This window comes from Oryx dammah, unplaced genomic scaffold (genome assembly GCF_014754425.2).
Source record: "Oryx dammah isolate SB20612 unplaced genomic scaffold, SCBI_Odam_1.1 HiC_scaffold_29, whole genome shotgun sequence".
Classification (NCBI taxonomy): Eukaryota; Metazoa; Chordata; class Mammalia; order Artiodactyla; family Bovidae; genus Oryx; species Oryx dammah.
The window spans coordinates 5,435,326-5,458,903 of NW_024070213.1; the positions used below are offsets into that span (position 1 = coordinate 5,435,326).

At 48.9% G+C, this 23,578-nt stretch overlaps 1 protein-coding gene across 1 annotated transcript in view; it reads left to right on the plus strand.

Moving 5' to 3' along the window:
* The first annotated feature begins 9,153 nt into the window (after positions 1–9,153).
* The window catches only part of EFCAB6 (EF-hand calcium binding domain 6), a 255,607-nt gene continuing 241,182 nt past the window's right edge, over positions 9,154–23,578 (plus strand). Inside the window, exons 1-2 of the mRNA XM_040233143.1 lie at positions 9,154–9,290; positions 10,543–10,747. The gene's annotated coding sequence lies outside the window, so the exon portion shown is untranslated. The remainder of the gene's footprint in view (positions 9,291–10,542; positions 10,748–23,578) is intronic.

Sequence of the window (23,578 nt, forward strand, 5' to 3'; positions counted from 1 at the left end):
CTTGGCCTGGGTTGGGTGGTCTGGGTCACCAGGACTCAACATTCCAAGGGCTGAGTGTCCCTTGCTGTGGGTCCCGCCACCTTTTGGAATCTCTTTGCAGCTGAAGTGAGAGGGAGGGTGGGGGAGGAGAGAAGTGGGAAGAGGTTTGGCCGCACGTGGGGTCCAGGGCTTTCGGGCTCAGTCTGGGAAGGTCCCTTTCAGCAAGGCAGATGGTGGTGTAGACTCTGACCTGCTGACTTTCCTTTGTCTCTGTGAATTCCAGAGCCCATCTAACTGATGCCTTGTGGGAGGGAAGTCCAGGGTGTTCTTTTATTGGATAAAAAGCCTGGACTCTGAAAAGTCACGCTGGTCTTCAAATGAACTAGCTCCTTTGGGTCTCTGGTGAAGTCCCAGAATTTATTTTGGTGTCTGGGATGACCTAGACCCCCCTTGGGCCCACATCCAGTCTGCTATGTTCCAGAGCGGGGGTCCATTCCTAAATCACCTCCAGATCACCTAAAATCAGGCAGATTATAATAAAGGTGGAGCCGCTGAATAGAGAGGTAGGGTGGGGCTGTGTGTTCACGGAGCTCAGTGAGCGTCCCCTCCAGCCCTGCCCGGTGGATGTTTCACCACAGTCCCTGGATCCACTTGGGACACACTTTGGATGACCGCGGGCGCTGCCGGCGGCACTAGGGCCCCCAGCCTGTGTGGCGTGCCCACTCTGGCAGGGAAGTGATGTCATAAAACCCAGGGTGCGTTCAGGCCCAAATGGGCTGCTGGGGACCCGTGTGCTCCTGCAGGACCAGGGAGGCCAACAAGAAGAGGCCCCCTGAGTGGAGACCAGGGGCAGGTGAGGGACCCTGGGCTGAGGGCCGCCTGGGGGCGGGGGTGTGTGCTGGGCAGTGCTCAGAGGCTGGTAGCTGGTGCGGCCAGGAGCCCAGCTCCCAGAAGTCCTCAGGGGTCACGAGAGTTGGATTTTGTAAGAAGAAATGAAAGCCCAAGAAGGCTTAACTGAAGGAATGCTGCCTGGAGGTGTCCCCCTACCCTCGACCCCTCTGCAGGTAGAGGGGCTGAGGGGCTGGTACTGGCCTCCTGGTTCACCAGATCCACAGGAGGAGGAGGTGGTTGGCTGTGTTAGGACATCCCCAAGGTACCTTTTGCCCCAGCCCCTGGCTCTGAGTGCTCTAGGGCGTCGTGTGCTGGGAGCAGTTGCTGCCTCTCGCACTTGGGGCAAAGTCAAGGGCAAAATGACTTGAGGCCAAAGGTGCTGTGGATCCTACAAGTGAAGCCAGGTTGGAGAGCGGAGTGACCCGGCGGGTAGTAGCCCCTCGGGGTGGGTGGGGTTTGAGGGACCAAGGTGAGGGACAGATGGACAGGGCCAGAGAGGCCTGGGCAGTGGGCTGACCTTACAGATCCCACCATGGGGTTCTTGCACGTCCCTGTCTCCAGGGAAGTCCCGGCTTGCCTGGCCTTTTGACTTCGCAGACTAAAAAGATTCCAAAAGGCACTTGGGGGACCTGCATAGGCTGTAACGTCCAAGCAGCTGGATTCAGTCACAGCCCCCCACCAGCTGGACCTGTCCCCATGGCCTCCAGGCTCTGACACCGCCATCCAGGACTCATCAACCATACCCCCCACCCCCCACCATGCACCTATTCCCTTCATCTGAAATACCCAAGAAGGCCCTCTCACCTGAGCAGGTAAGCCACGTAAATTCTCCAATCCAGTGTGACAATATATATAGAATCTCCATCACGCTAACTTCATGGAATGGTCACAACATTTAAAAATGGCTTTGAAAACACGAATGTAATTCACAGAATCGCAGATCTGTGCCTGGCCTTGCTGATGAGCACCCCCTAGTGGCCAAGTCACAGGTGACAGCCGATGTCCTCAGTCCACGGGGAGGCCCCCAGGCCTGTGGACGCAGGCGGGTGTGCAGTCCTTGTCCTGGGAGGCCCCACATGTGACACAGCTTTGTGGATCCTGTCCTCCCGTAGAGCCTGGTCCCAGCCCTGCCCAAAAAGCATCACCTTCCCCCTCTCCCTGCTGAACAAGCGCTTTCAGACTAGGGTGGCATGTCAGCCAGGTGGTCCAGCCTCCCCCAGTGAGGAATGCCTTCTGACATCCCTGGATGTCCAGTCCCCACAGGCTCACCCCCTTCTGGGACGGTCATTCCATTGCTCGGGGTCCTCTCCGGCCACTGAAGCAGACCCCCAGCTCTCAGCCTCCCTCCTCTCTGGCCTCCCTGAGATGCCCAGGCCTGCCCGACCTGGTGAATGTCGCCTCTCTGCTCCCAGGTGTTCCCTGCCTTCCTCGCATCCCGCCCCCGCCTACTGCTCTGCACTGGTGTCCCCGTGCAGACAGCGACACCCTGAAAGCAGGACGGGGCTGTATTTTCCTAGGTCAGAACATGGCATGTAATTAGCACCTAACATCTGCTGAGAGGCATCTTGCACTGGCGGGGTGGGTCTCACTTTTTCTGAACGCCGTCTGCCCTGCCCCTTCTGTGCACGCTCCTGGTCCTGCCCTTGGGGGCCATAACTTCCCAAGAAAGACCTAGGCTGGTGCCCTGCCTCCTCCCCAGTCAGGAACAGAAGGAGTGGTGCAGAGAGCCAGCCCTCCGAAGATGCCGAGCAAGGAGAGACGACTTGAGCGACAGCAGGGAGACGGCTGAATGGAAGAGACAGGGCGAGAGCTGGTCTGTAAACAGGCGGGATGTGAGCAGGGCAGGCGCCAGAGAGGGGCATGCAGGTGGGAAGAAATACAACGCACTGCCATGAGTCAGGCATTCGGTTCTAACCCACTCTGCCCCCACTGGTGGTGGGACCGAGGGGACGGCCCCTTTTCATCTCATAACGAGGAGGTCTCATCTCAAGTGTTTTGACATCCTACCCTGTCCAAGCATGCTGTGATTCTTAAGTGGTCAAACTGCCTATCCATCCAACCCCGGAGGAGCTGATCCATAGGGGAGATCGTGACGTTTTTAGCCGGGGGTGGACTTTGCTGGCGAGGGCAGAGAGGATTGGTTATGGGAGCACCCGGCACACGGCTTGGGCCCAACACCGCCTTCTCCGAGGCGTGCTGAGCCTTTGCCAAATCTACACATCAAATGACAGTCTGATTCTCACACTTGGATCCCTGTAAGCTAGTTGGCAATGGATGTCTGGGCTGCAGTCTTTAAATCTGTCCCCCTCACCATTGACGAAAGGAATCTGTGCTCTATTAAAAGCCTTCTTTCAAAATCAGAGAATGCTAAATGTGTTTAAAATATGAAAAAAAAAATCAACCAGAAAATGCATTTACCCCCCTTGAGAGTTGTCATCTTTACATGTATCCGTGGTGTCGGGCACCAGCTGGGAACAGAAGTCTTAAAATATCTCGAGCAAGGCCATCTCCGCAGAAGGAAAAACTCCCAAAGCCAGTAAGACTCTCTTCTGCAGTCTTTTGCATCCTCAAAAAAAAACTTAAGTGATTTGGTTAAAAATCTCCCCCCACCCTATTTTTCTCATCTCTTATTTCTCCCCTTCAGAATCCACAGTACATGTGATTTCCAGAAAAAACTTTTTTTTTTTTTACTCAAATGCAGCTGGTACCTTGGCGCCCATCTCAGTCTGCCCAAGAACCCCTGGCTGTTTGGTCCTCTGTGCCCAACTCAGCCTGTCCCCTTTGCCTGGACTCCACCCAGACGACACTGACTTAAGCTTGAAGCTCAGCTCGGGTGCTGTCTACTCCGAGAAACCCCTGGCATCTCCCGCTGCACCTCCTCCCCGGGGTGGGGACCACTGCCGTGCCCCTCCTAAGAGACCCCGAACCCAGGGAGTATCTGCTTCTTGAGAATCAAACCATGTCTCATTCTCCTTGGTGCCGAGAAGTCAGCTCAGAAAAGAAGTTCTGACGTCTGGAGCGTCCCGACTGGCCACCGAATTCAGCCTACCCTGGGCGTCTCAACAGCCTCGGACTTTGCCAGCACATCATCTGTGACTCACCGCCTGGGCCCTCTCTGGCCCGGCCACACAGCTCACTCCTGCGCCCCCTTGCAAGCTCTTCCTCAACTCGGCTGGATCGTTTTGCCCTCTTGAAAAGCCTTCCTTGCTATTTCTGCTGCTGCTGCTAAGTTGCTTCAGTGGTATCCGACTCTTAGCGACCCCATAGATGGCAGCCCACTAGGCTCCCCCGTCCATGGGGTTTTCCAGGCAAGAGTACTAGAGGCGGGGTGCCATTGCCTTCTCCACTGCTATTTCTAAGTGTTGCCAATTCATGTCCACCACCTGCCTCAAGCTGGCCTCAAAAGACAGTCTCTAGGAGGTCACCATGAATTAACTTAGCTCTCTGACTCTGCCATCCTGTGGGTACCCAGGCTTCCATTTTTACCAAAATGTCAGAGGGGTTGCAGATTGGGGCAGACGGATTGTCAGGGGCTGGTGGCTGTCTCCCTCCTGGGTCCCTACCACACTTGGGACTCTGCAGCAGAAAAGGCCAGAACCTTCCTTAGTCCAGAGAAGGAGTGACTTGGGTGTCCCCACTCTCTCCGTGAGACAAGCCGTGGCAGCAAGTACTTTTCTCCTTAGAATGGAGTGTGCCAGGAGTGTGCCTTGAATTCTCAAAGAGTAATAACTCTTTATAATGGGATATTGGTTTACATTTGTTAAGAAAACATTTTGTTCCTGGTTTCAAGTTTCCTTTCCCGAGGAGGTGTTTTCAGCCGCAAGTAGAGACTATAAGTAGAGCCCGTGCCTCATCCATCACTCTGTCCCCATCCCGTGTTTAGCACAGCGCTCCATTCCTATCAGGTAATCAATAAATGCTTGTTACCTAACTAAAGGCAAATTAAATGCTAAACAGCACTAATTACAAGCTGTCGCGAGATCCTGGCTCTCCGCAGAGAGAAGTGCTTGTGATTGTCAGGGGTTTGCTAGCTGCCCAGGTGTAGGAAACACAAAATTGTTATTTTCTAACTGCTTCTTTGTTCCGGAGGGAGGGCCGTTCCTCTCAGATTGCTGCAATAGACGTTCGGAGGGCAGAATTCATTAAAATTCTAAACACTGGTATTCTTCACCGTGGAATCTTGTTCAGGGGTAAGATAAGTGGATTTTGATTCCTGTCTTCGTGAACAGAGACAGGCAGTATCTGTTAAGGGAAATGAAAGGCGTCCCCATCTACTGGCACACAAAAGGGGAAAGAAACCCAGGAGCGGCTACCCGTCTCTCCACAGATGATCCTAAAATGGTCCCTTGTTTACAGATGATAATCAATTATTTGTAGCGATAATGTTTAAAATGTGCAATTTAGTTTCTGGTTGATTGAACTAAAATGAGCAGCTGCGTCATCTGTCAAGGTACATATCCCACCCAGAGAGGAAGTACCTATTTTAGCAAAGAAAAAAATAACCACGGTGGTTCTTTCCAAAGAGACGCCTGTACCTCATTTCTTTTCGTTTAATTTTATTTTCGCCTAAGGACAGCTCAGGAGAGTCTGGTCTCCATTCTGCGAGGCCACCAAAAGCACAACCGCCAGAGAAATCTCAAGTAGGCTTCCCAGGGACGTCCTCCGCTTCTCTTTAGACGGACCATGCTTTCGTGGCTCGTGCCAGCTCATCCATCCTTTATTAATAGACGAGGTGGAAAACAGCACTTAACTTCTGAGGGGTTAATCAGTTCCTGCTACTTATTACTCTACATGAAAGCATAACCTCCACTTATAACATCGCTGTTGATTAACCATGAGATGATCTTGGCAGCAACCTTGATCTCACAGCCTGGTCTCCCAGAGGTACTGAGCTGTGCTGAAAATGTAGCTGTGAGTATTCAGCACCTGGAGGGCACACATAGCTCTCCACCACCCCGAGTTTCTTCTGGATCACTGAGGGATGAGCTGGCTGCTGGATTATCACAGGCGTAAATGTACTTCCCTCACTTTTCCATGGGTTTGCGTCTCCAGATTCCATCAGAGGTTTTTAGAGGCGAAGTCTCACAATGGTTGTGTAGTAGAGGCTGTAGCAATTTCTCGAGCAGGGAATGTAACTGGTTTCAGTAGTACTGAAAGGTGTCTTCTTTTCATTTCGGCTGTGCCACACGGCATCTGGGATCTTCCCTGACCAGGGATCAAACCTGTGTGCGTGCGGGCTGGATTGTTTCACTCGTGTCCCGACTCTTTTGTGACCCCATCGACTGTAGCCCACCAGGCTCCTCTGTCCATGGGATTTCCAAGGCAAGAATACTGGAGTGGGTTTCCATGCCCTCCTCCAGGGGATCTTCCTGACTCAGGGACTGGTTCTTGTCTCCGGCATTGGCAGGCAGGTTCTATACCTCTAGCGCCACCTAGGGGTTTACAATGTTATTTATTTTACTATTTATTTTTGGCTGTGCTGGGTCATCACTGCTGTGCAGGCTTCCCTGTAGTTGCGGTGAGCGCGGCCGCCCTCTAGCTGCGGTGCTTGGGCTTCTCGTGGCGGTGGCTTCTCTTGTCTCAGAGCTTAGGCTCTGGGGTGTTCGAGCTTCAGTAGTTACGGCCCTTGGGCTCAGCAGTTCCAGTTCTCAGGCTCTAGAGCACAGGCTTAATAGTTGTGGGGCACGGGCTTAGTTTTTCCATGACAAGTGGGATCGTCTCAGACCAGGGATGGAGCCTGTGTCCCCTGCATTGGCAGGCGGATGCTTTACCCCTGAGCCACCCGGGAAGACCAGAGCATGGAGTCTTAACCACTGGATGGCCAGGGAAGTCCTACACTCTTGAAAAGTACTGAGGATCCCCCCCACCCCGAGCTTTTCTTTTTTTGTGAGTTATATCTATCACTAGCACACGAGACAGTAAAAGTGATAAAAAGTTTAAACATTTGTTTACCAATTCATTTAAAATAACAATAAACCTGTCAGACAGTAACATTTTATGAAACGATTGTATTTTCCAAAACAAAAAGAACGAGTGAAGAAAGGCCGTTTATATCTTTATGAATTCTTTAATATCTGCCCTAACAGAAGACAGCTGGGTTCTCCTGTTTTTGTTCTCATCCAGCCTGCTGCAATGTCATGCATCATGTAGCATCTGGAGAGCCCTAAGTACACTTATGAGAAAGTGAGAGTGAACACACAAGCACTATCTTACTCCGAAGATGGTTCTGATAATTATGGACTCTCTGAAGGGGGTCTCAGGACACTCAGGGGTCCCCAGACCACCCTTGGAGACCTGCTGCCCTGAACAGTTCAGTCCAAGAGCTGGTGAATGGCGATGAGGTTTAGGACACAAGGGGCAGAAGTGGCCTCTGTGGAAAGCATCCTTTTGGTTCCAAAGTTCCAAAGCCTCTTTTGGAACAAGAGCAGAAGAGATGGGGGCCAAAGTGATCGCAAGGCAAAAGTATGTTCCCTTCTTATGGACTGGTTTTCTCAGTGGGGCCTGAGGTGAGGTCACTCACTCAGGGTGATGAGTTAAAGGGTGTGGGAGGTCTGAGCAGAGAGAAGACATGAATTGACTTTCTCAGTGAGTAGAAAACTAGCTAGCCAGTGATGGACAGTCAGATCGACAGGAGGAACCCTTCTCTGGGGCTCTCGGCAGGTCATCCTGTAACTTACCAACTGACAGAACCATGTGGCCGGGATTCCTCAGTAAGGCTGCGCCTCTGGGGCCATTGCTTCTCTCACCTGTGAGTTAACACAGTGACGAACAGGGTGACACACAGTAGGACCTGGGACTCAGCCTGCTGCTGCTTAGTCTCTTCAATTGTGCCTGACTCTGTACAACCCTATGGACTGTAGCCTGCCGGGCTCCTCCGTCCATGGGATTTCTCCAGGCAAGAATACTAGAGTGGGTTGCCATGCCCTCTTCCAGGGGAACTTCCCGACCCAGAGATCAAACCTGGGTCTCTTGCATTGCAGGCAGATTCTTTACCGCGGAGCTGCCAGGGAAGCCCGGGACTTAGCCTGCCTGGGCTCTAATCCTGCTTTTGCCACTGACTTACTGTGCCTCTCTGTGCCTTAGAGTCCTATCTGTAAAACGGGAATAATTACTCCTAGAACCTACGTCCTAGGGGTGTTATGAAGATAAATGAAGATTAAGTGCACGTAAAGTATTTAGATAGGTGCCTGGTAAGGGCAGTGCTCCGAAGAGTCAGCCACATTATCGCTACTATTACTGGGCTTTCCTGATGGCTTAGGAAGTCAAGAACCTGCCTGCAATGCAGAAGACCTAGGTTTGGTCCCTGGGTCCAGGAAGATTCCCTTGGAGAAAGGAACAGCAACCCACTCCTGTATTTCCAATGGGAAATCCCATGGACAGAGGGGCTGGTGGGCTACAGTCCATGCGGTCCTAAGAGCTGGACAGGAGCGACTAAACCACACACCATTATCCACATGACTTACTGAATTGCTACTCAGCCTGTGAGCATGGTAAAAAACTGGCTCATTGGATAACTATTTATTTATCTATCTACTGGGGTTGGAGGAAGACCGGGATGTGAGCACTGAGGATACCAGGCTGGGCAAAGCAACCTTGTCCTGCCTTTTCCCCAGATCACCGGGAGGAAGACACAACTGGACACAGGAGGCGACAATCAGAATCGCTAAGTGCTAACACGCAGGAAGGGCGCAGACGCGGTCGGGGCTTAGACACCTGCCTTCATCCTGAGGCCTTCCCTTGCGGCTCAGCTGCTACAGAATTCGCCTACAATGCGGGTAAATCTGCGTTCAATCCCTGGGTTGGGAAGATCCCTTGGCGAAGGGAAACGCTACCCGCTCCAGTATTCTGGCCTGGAGAATTCCACGGACTAGTCCATGGGGTTGCAAAGAGTCGGACACGACTGAGCGACTTTCACTCGGACTTTCTTCATCCTGACCCCAGGCTCTGGGTGGGTACGCTTGGTTTTTTTAACAGGTGAGGAGTCAGCTTCGCAGTATGAGACTAACCTCCCCCGCCCGCGCGGCTCGAAGCGGTACTCTGCGACCCGTCCGACAGCTCGCGCGACGGCCAGGTTAACAGAAAAGCGTTCCCACGATGCCCGCCGCCCCGACTCTCGCCTGGGTACCAGCCCCCCGGAGGCCATGACCTCGGGCGGAAGCTCCTCCCCCGTGGCGGGGGGCGGAGCCACCGGGCAGGCCTGGCCACGCCCCCTCGGCGACAACTTCCTAGTCTACTTGGCCAATCGGACCTCCGTTTCTTTCCGGGTGGGGAAACATGTTCTCCAGTCAGCGAGCGCCGTCGTCGCTCGGGCAACAGCGTCCTAGCGACACTGCGTGGGCTGGGCCTCTGTGGCCAGGGGGCCCTGGAGTCCGCGCGCGGAGTTGGCTCCCATGAGTCGGAGGATTGAGAAAGGGGCCGGGGTAAGGCGAAGCGGCCTCGGCAAGAGCGCACGAGCCCGGAGCGGGGAGTGTGGGGGGCGCTGAGGAGGGCCCGGGAGGACAGCGCTGGGGTGCTACAGCCCCGGAACACGTCGCATCCCCTCCTTGTCTGTGGCTAAGGGGCGGTAGTGACCCGTTTACTCGTTTCACGCACGTGTGTATGTGGCGCGCTTGCCTGTGCCAGGAGCCGTTGTCGGGTCTGGGGGCTCCTGCAGTGAATTCGTTGTTTTTCAGTCGCTCAGTCACATCTGACTCTGCGATCCCACGGACTGCGGCTCGCCAGCCTTCCCTGTCCTTCACTACCTCCCAGAGTGAATATTCTCCTGCAGTGAATAGCCCCATCCTTTTTATATTTCTATAAAGACCGACTATAAACAACGTAGAAGGTGGTGAATCTGCCTCCCAGTCTCTCTGAGGGTCACATCGCTCTGACTCATGTTTTCTTTCTACTCCCGTTTGTCCCCACAGCAGCCTTTCGAATATTTTAAGTTCCGCCTTGTAGATGAGGACTTGAACCCCGCAGGGTGAAGGGGGCTGTCCCTGAGAATCACACCACTAGAAGTTGCAGAGCCAGAATTCAAACTGAGCACTTCTGTCTCATGTCAGAATCTTCAGGCTTTCTTGAACATTCCTCTTCCTCAAACTGCAGGAGTGATCCCTGCCTCTCTCAGAACTCTATTTGGAAGCACTCTCCGAAATGTTCAGCAGTTATTCAAGACCACTGGCTGAATTACCCCATACTTCCTTTTCCTTCTGTCCTGAAAATCTTTGCCTTTCAGGATGCCTTGCCCCTGTTAAGAAGACTCTTACTTCGTTTTCAAGAGGAATAATTTAATAATGTTTCTTAAATCGTATGTGCCACTAAATGAGTGGACTTACAGAAATGCTGTAAAAAAAATTTTTTTATTTTCAACTTTCACATACTGCTGTTCCTTCTCTTTTATCCATTGTCTTCAACAGATGTATTTACTTGGCTAAATCTGGGGGACTGAAAGTGAATCAGGCAAGGGCCCTTTGATTATCTGTGAACATGTTTGTCTCCTACTCAGCCTTACTACAAGCTTTAGGAGGGCAAGGATTTATTTCAGTTACCTGTGCTCATGGGAACACCACCATGAATTTAGGGCCTGGCTCATGGCAGGTGCTTGTGCTTGTAGATATTTGTCAAGAATTGCTTACCTGAGACGTTAAATCTGCTGTCCACTTTGTCTTCCGTGTCCCTACCCTTTTGCAGCTGTCCACCTCTCCTGTGCAGAGATCTCTGCATCGCCCTTGCTGTGACCCCTCCAGCTGACTGGCGCATGGAGACAGAACCAGCTCTAGCAGAATGCTCAGGAGTCTGGGGCCCGCCTGGAGCAGGAATCCACTGGGAGCCCACTGGCTGTTAACAAGACAGTTGCTTTCGTAAAGCCTCTTGACAGATCAAGTGAATGTTTAAGGTTAGTAGATGAGGAGAGTCACTGAAGTTTCTCTTGGACGACTTCTTCCCCTGCCAGGGTTGAAAAATAAGCTGTTTAATATAGATGAGAAAGTGTGATGAGGCAAGAAGCTAAAGTCACTTTCTTCCTTTAAATATCACAAGAGAGCTGACCTTTTAGTAAAATGTATTTATCTAGAATTACCCCAGATCTGGCTTCCTCTGTAGCTCAGCTGGTAAAGAATCTGCCTGTAATGCAGGAGGCCTGGGTTCGATCCCTGGGTTGGGAAGATCTCCTGGAGAAGGGAGAGGCTCCCTACTCCAGTATTCTGGCCTTGAGAATTCCATGGACTGTATAGTCTCAGTTCAGTTCAGTTCAGTCGCTCAGTCGTGTCCGACTCTTTGCGACCTCATGAATCGCAGCACGCCAGGCCTCCTTGTCCATCACCAACTCCCGGAGTTCACTCAGACTCACGTCCATCGAGTCCGTGATGCCATCCAGCCATCTCATCCTTGGTCGTCCCCTTCTCCTCCTGGCCCCAATCCCTCCGAGCATCAGAGTCTTTTCCAATGAGTCAACTCTTTGCATGAGGTGGCCAAAGTACTGGAGTTTCAGCTTTAGCATCATTCCTTCCAAAGAAATCCCAGGGTTGATCTCCTTCAGAATGGACTGGTTGGATCTTCTTGTAGTCCAAGGGACTCTCAAGAGTCTTCACCAGCACCACAGTTCAAAAGCATCAATTCTTCGGCGCTCAGCCTTCTTCACAGTCCAACTCTCACATGCATACATGACCACGGGAAAAACCATAGCCTTGACTAGACAGACCTTAGTCGGCAAAGTAATGTCTCTGCTTTTGAATATGCTATCTAGGTTGGTCATAACTTTTCTTCCAAGGAGTAAGTGTCTTTTAATTTCATGGCTGCAGTCACCATCTGCAGCGATTTTGGAGCCCCCAAAAATAAAGTCTGACACTGTTTCCACTGTTTCCCCATCTATTTCCCATGAAGTGATGGGACCAGATGCCATGATCTTCGTTTTCTGAATGTTGAGCTTTAAGCCAACATTTTTGCTCTCCTCTTTCACGTTCATCAAGAGGCTTTGTGGCTCCTCTTCACTTTCTGCCATAAGGGTGGTGTCATCTGCATGTCTGAGGTTATTGATATTTCTCCCGGCAATCTTGATTCCAGCTTGTGTTTCTTCCAGTCCAGCGTTTCTCTTGATGTACTCTGCATAGAAGTTAAATAAGCAGGGTGACAATATACAGCCTTGACACACTCCTTTTCCTATTTGGAACCAGTCTGTTGTTCCATGTCCAGTTCTAACTGTTGCTTCCTGGCCTGTATACAGATTTCTCAAGAGGCAGGTCAGGTGGTCTGGTATTCCCATCTCTTTCAGAATTTTCCACAGTTTATTGTGATCCACACAGTCAAAGGCTTTGGCATAGTCAATAAAGCAGAATAGATGTTTTTTTGGAACTCTCTTGCTTTTTCGGTGATCCAGCGGATGTTGGCAATTTGATCTCCGGTTCCTCTGCTTTTTCTAAAACCAGCTTGAACATCAGGGAGTTCACGGTTCACGTATTGCTGAAGCCTGGCCTGGAGAATTTTGAGCATTACTTTACCAGCATGTGAGATGAGTGCAATTGTGCGGTAGTTTGAGCATTCTTTGGCATTGCCTTTCTTTGGGATTGGAATGAAAACTGACCTTTTCCAGTCCTGTGGCCACTGCTGAGTTTTCCAAATTTGCTGGCATATTGAGTGCAGCACTTTCACAGCATCATCTTTCAGGATTTGAAACAGCTCAACTGGAATTCCATCACCTCCACTAGCTTTGTTCGTAGTGATGCTTTCTAAGGCCCACTTGACTTCACATTCCAAGATGTCTGGCTCTAGATTAGTGATCACATCATCATGATTATCTGGATCATGAAGATCTTTTTTGTACAGTTCTTCTGTGTATTCTTGCCACCTCTTCTTAATATCTTCTGCTTTTGTTAGGTCCATACCATTTCTGTCCTTTATCGAGCCCATCTTTGCATGAAATGTTCCCTTGATATCTCTAATTTTCTTTAAGAGATCTCTAGTCTTTCCCATTCTGTTGTTTTCCTCTATTTCTTTGCATTGATCGCTGAAGAAGGCTTTTTTTTTTTATCTCTTCTTGCTATTCTATGTATAGTCTATGGTGTTGCAAAGAGTCAGACATGACTGAGCAACTTTCACTCCAGACCTAGGTTTGTGCAGTTATACAGATTGGATCTTTGTACTAGTTAAATGTCGATCACTTTCCACACAGTGCTGTCTAGGACATCCACGCCATTTAGAAGAGGAGATGTAAAGGGAAGGAATGTTCGGGGAAACTCTGTGAATGGAGATAACACATGAACACGATACACTTCCAGTATGAAAGAGCTTTGTTTTCTCCTTTTTTCTCTTGGTTTCGATCTTTTCCTGCTAGTTTGTTTAATATGTTTCAGGCACCACCATTATCTTTTCTCCTGTTTTTCTGCAGTTTGACTATTTCTATTACCATTGCTCCTCCTGGCTAATATTGAGCACTCACTGTGTTCCAGGCACAGTTTGGAACCTCTTATTACCTTTTTTAAACTGAGTGCTTCTTGCCTATGAAACATTACAGTTATTATTCCCATTTTATAGATGAGGTAGCAAGGATGTAGAGCAGCTAAGGGGCTGCAAAACAGATAGGTGCTGGCAGGTGACCTCTGCTCCAGGACTGCCTGGGGAACAGAGCCTGCTTTCTCAGCCAGTCCTCTCACGCTCTCAGAGATGTGTGTCCTCTGCACATCCCTCTGCACGTCTGCACTGGGCTTTGAGGGGACTTGTAACAATATGTACAATATGGTAAATAGGAAAGTACCTTCAAGAAGGAATAGTCAGATAATTTGTAATGATTAATATAGTTGGGCTGCAAATTTAGCTGTGCACTTCTTTTTTTGTTTGTTTTTAATCAAATGAAAGATTCTTTAAATTTTTTTATAGTGGTTTATAATTTTTAAAAATTTCACACACATGATTTCACGTAACCCCATAACACCCCCGTCTTCCTCCTCACCTCCATCTTGCCCATCCCCCTTCCCTCTCTGCACTGGTAACCACTGATTTGCTCTCTATATTTGTGAGTCTGCCTCTCTCTTGTTTTATTAGCTATGAACTTCTTAAACTCAGGAAAAAGAAAATTAAAAACAAAACAACCAAAAAAAGAAAGAAGTTGAATTCATTTTGTCCAGGCAAATAAGGCGTTTTAATTCCTCTGGAAAAAAGAAAGTGTTTCTAATGCCTCCATCGAAAGGACATTTCTCCTGGGGTTCAACAGCAAGTCCCAGATGACCCGGTTTAACACAGAGTGCCCAGCGTGTGGGCTCAGTGTCCTAGCTATTAAGGGAAAGAAGTGTAGACTGTTGCATTTGTGTAGAATTTTTGAGTAGTACAAGGCACAAATCAGAGTCGATATTTACAAAATACGTAACAAAATAAGATTAAACAATAGCCAGCAGAATAGAAATTTTCAGGAACACCTTCTGAATTTTGTTTTTCGGTAAATGGTGTCATCCGGTCCCCGGGGTTGGTTCCAGTCATTTGTTTGTGTGCTTAGCAGTTACCTATTGAACACCTGCCACGCGCCAGGCCCTGGTCCAGGCAGTGAGGACTCTGCGGAGATGGTCAGCCACCCTTCTTTGCCTTTGGGGGCTCCACCCTGTCGTTTTCTCCTGCTGGGCCGTTTCTGGACTGACTTTGGTCTGCCATCCTTTTCTGCCCTTCCTATAAAACCCAAGACCATGCTTAGCACCTTGCACCGTAACGGTCTCCCTGCCTTCCACCTGGGCTCTGACTTTTCTTTCTCTGCCTTCCCAGGACCTAAAGTCTGTGACAGCCACCAAGGAGTGAGCACAGCCTACTGCGTGTCAGTCTCTTTAGATACATTATCTGGGTCCTGCGACAGCTTTTTTTTGTTTGTTTGGTTGTTTGGGGCCATGCCCCATGGCATGTGGGATCTTAGTTCTCCAACCAGGGATCGAACCCACACCCCTGGCATTGGAAGGCAAAGTCTTAACCACTGGACCACTAGGGAGGTTCTAGCGTCAGCCTGTAGAGGGTTTCACTCAACCATTGTGGGTCACTTGCCCCTTGAGGGCCTGGTGGAAGCCATGTATCCTCCCTGTGGAAAAATCATCTCTCACACCCTTTGGAATTTAATCTGAGTTTGAAGGTCCGGAAGTGCACACACGTGAACCTTGTCCCTAGATCCCAGATTAAGAATGTGCGTGCATGCTGTCGCTCAGTCGTGTCCAGCTCTTTGTGACCCCATAGACTGCAGCCTGCCAGGCTCCTCTGTCCATGGGATTCTCCAGGCAAGAATACTGGAGTGGGTTGCCATTTCCTTCTCCAGGGGATCTTCCCAACCCAGGGATCAAACCTGTGTCTTGATTAGCAGGTGGATTGTTTACCACTGAGCCACCTGGTAAGAATACTTGCTTTAACAAGAGATAGTATCTCCATTTTGCAAATGAGAAAACTGAGTGACAAGGAAGTTAATTACCTTGCAAGTTTGCATGGTCAATAATGGAACCAATTTTGACTCCATGTCTTCTTGACTCTAAACCCTTGATGCTCAGTAAATGCGGGAGTGAGTGTGTAGAAGGTCCAAAAGGGAGCTTTAAAGTGAATATGCCCCTACTGCGACAGAACATCATTTGATATCAGAATAGACGGGGAGAAGATTTTTCTCAAGGCTCTGGATTTAGCTGCCAAGATCTGTGCTGCTTGCAACTTTTCCCCAGTTTTGTCAAGTGATAATGCCCCCCCCCCCCATGATTCCAGTTCCAACAGTTTTCGCTTCTGATGCCATTTCTGTTGGGCTATGCACATTTCTTACTCTCGTGTTGAATATGTTTTCTCTGGATGCCAAGGCAGATGGATGGCACTTTTGTTATGATTCTGATATAAATAGCATCTGTTAAAAACTGGACATCCGTGCTTATCTGACAAATAAACAAATACATCAGTAGGATAGCCTTCTAATTGTGTTTTTGCCAGTGGTTAATAAGTGTATTTGATGGTCTGTGACTTGGTGCTTGTTTGGGGGGCACTGGTTTTATTTTCCTTGCTAATTTCAACCTTACTGTATGATTTGATAGACTCCTATTCATGAATGTCTTAGAATTCTCTTTATTTAGAAAACCTAAACTGAGGATGATGTCAGGCCGGGGGTGACCCAGAGAACTCATCACAGTGCCTTGCTCATGCTAAGAACACTGTTTAGCTTTCAAGGTCGAGGGTGAAATTAGTCCAGGCTCCTTACCATGGCCGTGTTAGCTGTTAATAGCCATGGTCCACCCAGAACAAGGATGAACAGAGTACTCCCTGTGTGCCAGGCCCTGTGGTAGGTGCTGAGTAAAGATGGTGAGTGCAGTTGACTGTCTCCATGGGAGGGGCTTCCTGGCAAGTAGGGGCCACAGATAAACAGCCAAGAGAAAAGCCTGGAAGCTGAGAATCAAAGTGAAGGTAGATGTGGGGCTAGAGGAAATGGTACCCCACTCCAGTATCTTGCCTGGAAAGTCTCGTGGACAGAGGAGCCTGGCAGGCTGCATGTGGGGATGCACAGAGTCAGACACAGCTAAGCGACTGGGTACACACACACATATACACACAGACACACACACACAGACACAGACACACAGACACACACAGACACACACACACAGATATACACAGACACACACAGACACACACACACAGATACACAGATACACACAGATACACAAACAGACACAGACACACACACACAGACACATAGACACACACAGACACACACACACACACACACTAAGACCCTGCGTGCCATTCATTGTGGCCAAAAATAAAATTAAAAACAGACAAAACCAATGTTGTGTTAGTTTCAGGTGTACAGCAAAGTGACTCGATTATGCACCTACCTATCTTCAGATTCTTTTTCATTATAGGTGTTTTTTTTTTAATATTTTATTTGGCTGTACCAAGTCTTAGTTGCAGCATGTGGGATCTGTAGTTGTGGCATATGAACTTGGTCGTCACGTGTGGGATCTGGCTGCCCTGCCTTGTGTTGGGAGCACAGAGGCTTATACTCTAGACCACCAGGGAAGTCCCTCAGTTACAGGCCGTACAGGATGTTGAGTATAGTTCATTTGCTCTGGGCCTCAGTAGGCCCTTGTTGTTTACCTGTTTTTTATGTGGTAGAGTATATCTGTTAACCCCCCAATCCTAATTTATCCCTCCCCCCTTTCCCATCCAGTAACCATAAGTTTGTTTTCTATGTCTGTGAGTTCTGTTTCTGTTTTGTAAATAAGTTCATTTCTATAATTTTTTTAAAGGTTACATGTATGAAAGGTATCATATGATACTTACTTTTCTCTGACTTTCTTCACTTAGTGTGACAGTCTCTGGGTCCATCCATGTTGCTGCAAATGGCATTATTTCCTTCCTTTTTATGGCTGAGTAAAATGGGATATTTTATATATATATATATATATATATATATATATATAATGTCTCACAACTTCTTTATCCATTCATCTGTGAATGGACACTTAGGTTGTGCTGCTAAGACATGTGTCTTTTTGAATTAGAGTTTTCTTCTTTTCTGGATTATATAAGGCATGATTACTTTTGAGGAGGATAGTAAGGCCTCATGGAAGAGGGGGCTCTACCCTCAGTCTTGAAAGATGAAGTGTGGTGGAAAAGGAAATTCTAGCAGGACTGAAAAATTCGAGCAGGAGCATACACAGAGGTGAGGAACTGCGTGGTATATTCATTTGGATTTTGTGTGAAATGCAGCGGGCATGAAGCTGTGGTGTCTGGAAGTTTCTTGTGGCCAGGTTATTAATGATGTGAATGACCTTATACCTCACAATTAGGAGTCTGACTTCAGTTTATATACCTGGAGTAGTCATACAAATGCATGTTGTGGGTTTTTTTTTTTAATTAAAAAAATGTAGATTCACAGAAAAGTTGCAGAATTAGTACAGAGAGCTCCCCCCACGGTACCATCTTACAGAATAACCACAATACACTTAGCGTAACCAGGGTGCTGTCCCTGCTGTGGTCCTAGTAGCAAATAGAGACTTTATTCAGATTTCACCCACATTGACAGGACTCAGTTTGTTTTCTCTTGGTGCATAGTTCTGTGAAATTTTAGCACGTGGGTAATTTTGCCTTGCACGTTTTTTGAGCCAGGGAGTAACGTAACTGTGTGTGTGCTTTAGTAAGACAGATCCTGGCCACAGAGGAGGATGGATTAGAAGGGAGTTGGAGACCTGGATGCGATCTAGGGGGCTGTTTCTGGAATCCACATGAATGAGGATGAACTCGGGGAGTGAAGGGAGGGGTGGAGAGGGTGGGGGGACCAACGTCACAGGTGTCCTCCAGGTACTGCAGACAGTCCCTGCTGCCACGTAGAAAGAGGGCCAGATCCCAGTCGTGGAGAAAGAAGCAGGCCTCAGCTGTCATTACGGACTGTGGTCAGTTTTCTAAGGGCTGCTGCTGCTACTGCTAAGTCGCTTCAGTCGTGTCCGACTCTGTGCGACCCCAGAGACGGCAGCCCACCAGGCTCCCCTGTCCCCAGGATTCTCCAGGCAAGAACACTGGAGTGGGTTGCCATTTCCTTCTTCAATGCATGAAAGTGAAAGTGAAGTCTCTCAGTCATGTCCGACCCTCAGCGACCCCATGGACTGCAGCCTACCAGGCTCCTCCATCCATGGGATTTTCCAGGCAAGAGGCCTGGAGTGGGGTGCCATTGCCTTCTCCGAAGGGCAGTAGGAAGCAATTGGAGTTCTTAAAGCAAGGAAGTAACAAAAGAAGGTCAGCATTTTAAAATGTGGCGGTAGTCTGTATGTGTGTGTGTGATTTGTGTATGTGATGTGTGTATATGGTTTTGGTGTATGTGTGCGTGTGTGTGGTGTGTGGGTACGTGCTTGTGGTGTGTATGTATAGTGTGTGTGAGTTCGAGTTATGGGAAGAGAATTGGTGCTCATGGTGCTGGCATAAAATATCTCTACATGAAAAACCCAAAATTTAGTGTGAAATTCATGTACAGGACCTGCCTGTGGCGGTGGGCGCAGCTCTCCAGTAACCTGCAAAACCACTAGATTGCTCTGCAGACCCGAAGGCTCTGTTCCCGTGGTTTGGTGAGCTAAACAAAAAAATCCGCCTAACCCTGCCGCTTTTTTAATTTCCAGAATTCACCAATTCAGAAATAGTTTTTCTTGAAGGAAATGAAACAAAATAGCACCAAAACAAACACCTTCACAGCCCCGAGTACCGCATGGAGCAGTCCCAAGGCCAGCAAGCTGCTGCTCTCTCCTGAAGGTCTGTGTCAGCTGATGGGTTGGAGGGGCGCGGTGGGTTCCCTGGACAGTGCCGGGCTCAGAAAGCTGGTGGTGATAACCATTGTCCCTTCTGTCTGGTTTGTTTCTGTTGTTCACCCAGCAGGCGTGTGCAAAATGCTGCTTCTTGGGCCAGAATTGTCTAGGAAACTTGCATATCGTATCAGCAAGCATTGGCCCATACATTTTGAAGTTGGGGTCCTCCGTTGGGTGCTCCGTGTGACGCCGGCTGTTAGACAGCTACGGCGAGCTCTGCAAATGCCTCCCTGTGGGCCAGCAGAGCCCCCTGCACGGCGCAGGTCCCCGTGTGCTCCTGCAGGTGGCAGCAGCTGCCCGGCTTCCCGGTACCAGGCTCAGGCGGGGAGTCCGTCGCCTGTGCCCTTTGCCAACATCCGAGGACTTGCTGGGCCGGCTGCGATAAAAACAGGACGCGTTCAACACTCCTGGTCGGCTCACAGGAGTGGGAGGGCCCAGTGATTTCCAGCAATCACGTCTTAAAAGCCTGCCAGGGAGACCGTATTTGAGCTGGGAACAACCGTTTGACAGCCGATGTGCGGTCAGTTCCTCCAAAGCAACTTGTTTTTCTGTCGTCTGTTGCCGCATCTCTCAGCACATTAGGTGTGGTGGTGAGTCTGGAAATGATCGTTAGGTAAGAGTGAGTTTCTGAGGCACTTTCTGAGATTAGGTGTTTGTGTCCATGGTAGAGAAGGTGTATTACAAGCAAAGTTGCAAGAAGCTTTTTCTTTTTCTTTAAGGCTCTGTGTTCTGGGCCAGCAAGGCATTCATGCTGATATAAATGATCCCACACCCACAACACTCAATTCAGTTAGACTCAGGAAGCATTATTTTTGGACCGCTGTCATCAGATGTGGTTCCTGCTCTCGTGGCATTGATGGTTCTTAACAGGGAACATCTGTCAAACAATCTTAAGGGTCATGGATGTGAATTAAGAAAACCTTTCACTCAGGTCACTGGTTCTCAGTACAGGGGATGAGAGTGAGAAATCACAGATGATGCCAAGACTTGTACCTTGGCTAATGGGAAAGAGAGTTAGGATCTGGAACAAAATCCAGGAGTGGCGGGGTGTGAGTGAGTGTGTGTGTGTGTGCGCGCATGTGTGCATTTTGGGAGGAGAATGATGTTTGGATGACCAGGCTGTGAAAATCCTCCCTTCATTAATTTGATAAATACTTTTGGAGCTGCAGAGGTGTGCTGGGTACACTGGGGCAGGGGGTACCGTAGCATCAAACCACTGTTTTATTTCATGCAGTCTATAATGAAGTGTGTAATTTCCCAAATGAAAGCATAATTACCTGCTGAGATGCGTGCAGCTCAGGGGAAGGACAGGCTGTAATGAGAGACTCTACCAGGAGGATGTGGACGAGGTGAGCAGGGGGACGTCTCCAAGGACGGGGTGGGCATGTTCGGATCTGGAGGAGAGAGAAGTTAGCCGGGTGAGGAGCAGGATGGGGGAGCCGGGCAGAGGGCCCCCTGGGGCCGAGGGAAGCAGGTGGGGAGGATGACAAAGGGCGGAGCTGGGTCCTGTGCTGCCGGGTAGGCCCTGGCAGGCACGTTGTGTCACGTATCTAGTGCACGTTTATTGCCGTTCAGTTCACTAGGCCGTGTCTGACTCCCCGCGACCCCATGGACCGTGGCACGCCTGTCTGTGGCTTCCCTGTCCTTCACTGTCTCCTGGAGTTTGCTCAGACTTAGGTCTGGTAATTCGATGCATGTTTATTAGAGACTGTTTAAAGACTGATGTTAGCACCATCCCAACATAGCTATTTTTGTCTATAAAATAGACCCTGTCCACCCTTGGAAATAACATTTTTATACCGTGTGTGTATATGGTATACCTTTCCTCTTAACCTTGTCCTAAACATGTTTTTCCATTTCCACGTGTTCTATATTATTTATAATAGTGGTAAATAATCACCTGCTCAGACTTGGCAAGCCTTGTGTTATATATATTTTTGAAATATTTATTTGTGATTTATTTGGCTGTGTTGGGTCTCAGTTGTGGCCCACGGGACCATCATGTCACACGGTGGGGAAGGGGGTCTTCTGTGGCGGCTGAGGCTTAGTTGCCCTGAGGCATTGTGGGATCTTAGTTCCCTGACCAGGGATCGAACCCACGTCCCCTACATTGCAAGGTGGATTCTCAACTGCTGGACCACCAGGAGAGTCCCTTGTATTTTATTTTGAGTTAATTTCTGTGTTGGTGTGGGTGGGTCTTGTGGTGTATATGGGTAGATGTGAAATTTATGCTGCAAGAGAACATATTTGTGAAAATGAGGTTTGGGAGGAAGGTGAAAGCCCACGTTGGGGTCTGAGGAGACCTTAGTGTAGCGGAGGGTGGGGACCCTGGATGGAGGAAGGCTGAGAGGCTCAGACTGTCCAGACTGCTGGCTGGGAAGGAGGTCAGTTATAAACAGGAAATTTTTCACTAAATTGAATTCAGATGACTGGCTAAATTGTTTTTTATGATACCCTATCATTTGAAATATATTTGTAAATCAACTTGCATTCTTATAATTCCTATGTTTAGAGCAGTGAGGGGTTTCCAGCCAATTCTAAGATCTTAAGGAAGTATGGGACCCAGATGAGGGAGGCAGACTGGGCTTCACACATTAGTGCCACGAACCCAGGAATCCTAATGTTTGACTAGTTGTTTATGTAGATGTTGTTTATTCACCAAGTTGTGTCTGACTCTTTTACGATCCCATGGACTGTAGCCTGCCAGGCTCCTCTGTCCATGGGATTTTCCAGGCAAGAATACAGGAGTGGGTTGCCATTGCCTTCTCCATTATGTAGATGGCTCACTTTTAACTTTCTGTATGTTCTTTTGAGTAGGTTGCAGAATTGTTAGACTGTTTTGCAAATGCAAGGTATCCTTTCTTGACAATTGATAGGTTTTTTTTTATCGCACTATTAGTATGTACAGACTTCATGGTTCTTATCTCTGTGTTTGTGTGAGCTTGCCTGCAGACCACTCACAGGCACCTGGGCCAGTGCACACCCCTGGCACAGCTGGGCAAAAAGCCTGGTGACTCTGGGTCTTGGCCTCATGAGTAAATCTGGCTTTTCCTGCTAGTGTTTCATTTCTCTGCCTCTAAAAATGGATGAAAAATGAAATGAAACGTTAGTTGCTCAGTTGTGTCCAACTCTTGTGACTCTGTGGACTGTAGCCTGCCAGGCTCCTCTGTTCATGGAATTTTCCAGGCAAGAATACTGGAGTGGGTTGCCATTCCCTTCTCCCAAGGATCTTCCCGACCCAGGGATTGAATCTGGGTCTCCTGCATTGCAGGCAGATGCTTTATCGTCTGAGCCACCAGGGAAGCTAAAAATGTGGATAGCGGTATCTAACTCACAAGGCTGATGATTAACCAGTGGCCAGAAAAACGGGATCTTGGGAGGTGACGGTGGTTGAATCCCCTCAATACAGCATGAGCTGGTCTTTTCACTCCATTTTGATGTCAAACTGGGAACTTTCCTCATGAGCTTCCTTAAAAACTATAGACTTGTCCTTGTAAATCAGCTTCGGGTTCTTCTGAAGCAGTGGTCCCAGCTTGTTATTAAAACACACATGGCTGGGCCCCCCGACCCGGGAGATTCAGGTTGGTCAGTCTGGGTGGAGCCTGGGAATTTGCATTTCTGAAAAGGCCCCAGGTGATGTTGGTATAGCTGGTTCAGGGACCACATTTAAAGAACCACTGAAAGCTGTATGTCTGCTTCAGTAGCCTTTTAAAACTAATTTTTTTTTTTTTTGGATGGAAAAGAAATGCACAGAGAAAATAATAGTATTAGTAACAACGGAAAACCATGTTCTGTCTGCTTAAGGAATCTGGAAACGGAATAATAGCTCCAGTCCTGTTGAGATGGACCCCGAGGACGTCTCGTGGGCAAAGTCTTGAAGCCAGCCCCTGAGCCGGGAGATGCAGGTCAGGAAGACAAGGCATCACTGTGATTCCGCGTGAGCTGTCAGGGTAGCCGGACGTGCTGCAGAGTACCTCGTTCCTGCTCTTTGAAACACGTGCCGTTTTCTTCAAATCCTGAGTTAGGTCTCGAGCTCCTGGGAGGGCCGGGTGGGTCATACTCTTCTCTCTGGCCCTCCACTCACGCTTGCAGCACTGGCTGGAGAACGAATGGTTGAGAGCAGAGTTTGGCAAGTGCTTGCACCAAGGATGTTTAGGTGGGACACCCAGACAGGAGGCTCCGTGTTCAGAGCTGTCCGGATTTGGCTCTCTGAAATATTCATGTTGTAATTGAAGTTTCACTAGCTTTCACAGTCCTGCAGTTGGTAGAAATGAGGACCGGAGAAGACCCAACAGGTCATCCAGACCATCTCCCACTGGAAGAGGCTTGTTCCCTGCAGTGCACTCAGCAGCATTAGGAGGAATTACTTTTCATATGATTGCTATCTTTTTTTCTCATTCTGTCTTCAACTAAGTGTTTCTTGAATTGAATCACTTTGCATT